The 1,601-nt window shown below is 39.7% G+C and overlaps 1 protein-coding gene across 1 annotated transcript in view; it reads right to left on the reverse strand.

Annotated features, from left to right (window-relative positions):
• The window catches only part of pcdh1a (protocadherin 1a), a 123,661-nt gene that overhangs the window by 37,363 nt on the left and 84,697 nt on the right, over positions 1 to 1,601 (reverse strand). The gene's annotated exons all lie outside the window — the stretch shown is intronic.

Raw genomic sequence — 1,601 nt, forward strand, 5'->3', positions numbered from 1 at the left:
GCTGTTTGTTTACTAATGTCCTGTAACAAACCTCTGAGGCTTTCACACAACAGTTGGATTTATGCACTTCCAATTGCAAACGTGAACTCTATGTACAGTTTAGGCGTTTGTGTAGACGAGTCAAAGTGCAGGGGCTCGGATGCATATGTATGCCACGTTTTCTTATTTTTCGTCATACAATTATTCCTCTACCGTGTGATTATGCACCGTGCTTTGTGCTGATGTCTGAATCGAAAATCAAGTTTTGTGCACATTGAAGGTTGCRATTGTAACATGGTGGAAAGGAAGGGGTTGGATAGTTTTTGCAAGGCGCAGAACGCAACAGGAAAAATGTGAAACAGAGCCGTTTCACACAGGAAAATTGTGCTACTTTTTTTCTTTTTCAGCGGCATATTTGCATGTAGGGTTCTCAAACAAAGAGAAAATAGGGCATCGGGAGATTGTAGCTTGTTTTCTTTGGTTTAAATTATGCTCTGTCATTGGTACATCTAGTCTTGTACAAATATGTGCTTAGTAACTCTGCTTCATTCTCAAGAACACACTTTAATACCCAAGAAGTACATGMATTTCATGGACTATTTTAAATAATTCCAAACTAGCCAGGAACATGCARCAGTAAACAGTAGGCAGCAGCACATCAGATGAATATGAATCTGTCTTCCGAAGCCGACTAATGTGGCTCCACCTGACAGATTACATATGCCAATGGTGTCCATTCTTAAAATGATTGGGCGCTCCCATAAATATGTGAATTTTAGGTGCTATTTAGCTGCTCAAATATGGATTCAAGCTTAAACTTCTCCTCCAGGCATCACTCCAAAGAGTCAGCATGGTATGATAACTAACTAAAGCTGCAGAGATGTTAAATAGATTCTCATTTAAGTCGGAAAAAAAAAGAGAGAAAAAAAAATAAAAATCTTTTGCCAGGCCTTGGGGGGCTGCAGGGATGCAGCAAGACGGAAGGATGGAAAGAGGAGGCTGAGCGGGATTGTGGGAGTTGGTCAGGCAGACACGGACATCGCTTTGGCTGGAGGGGACAGGCAGACGGATTAGATTCTGGGAGACTGCAGGCGGGGAGAGCGGGGTTGTTTGGGCATTGTTGTAGGAGCAAGAAGCTGTGGCGCTGAGAACGGGAGAAGGGACATTAACTGTGACATCTGACTTCATAACCCCATTTAGATTGAGCTAAAATGACCTCGTTTGTAATAAAGCAATCCCAAAGCAGATGGAAAGATACAGCTGGATTGTGTCTTTGCATGGAGGAACAAGACACATTTTAATGCTGTAATAAAAAGCAAAAATCCACTGCCTACCTCGAGCCCAGATTTTTTTTTTTTTTTGTTTTTTTTCTTTTCGTAAGACTGCCAAAAAATATTATCCATACTGCAGTGCCACAGGGTAATTTCAAGCCTATTGATATTCAGTTAGAAACAGAAGCTGCCAATTAGATAACAATGTTTTTATGCCTTTATTACATTACCATATGCAGAACGCTGTGGTCAAGTAAAAAAAAAAAAAAAAATGAAAGTGACTAAGAAAGCTATTTAGTTTGGAAATGTACAAATTAACATAATTTTCTCTTCTTTTATTTACGATTTTTG

Source organism: Poecilia reticulata, linkage group LG14 (genome assembly GCF_000633615.1).
Source record: "Poecilia reticulata strain Guanapo linkage group LG14, Guppy_female_1.0+MT, whole genome shotgun sequence".
NCBI lineage: Eukaryota > Metazoa > Chordata > Actinopteri > Cyprinodontiformes > Poeciliidae > Poecilia > Poecilia reticulata.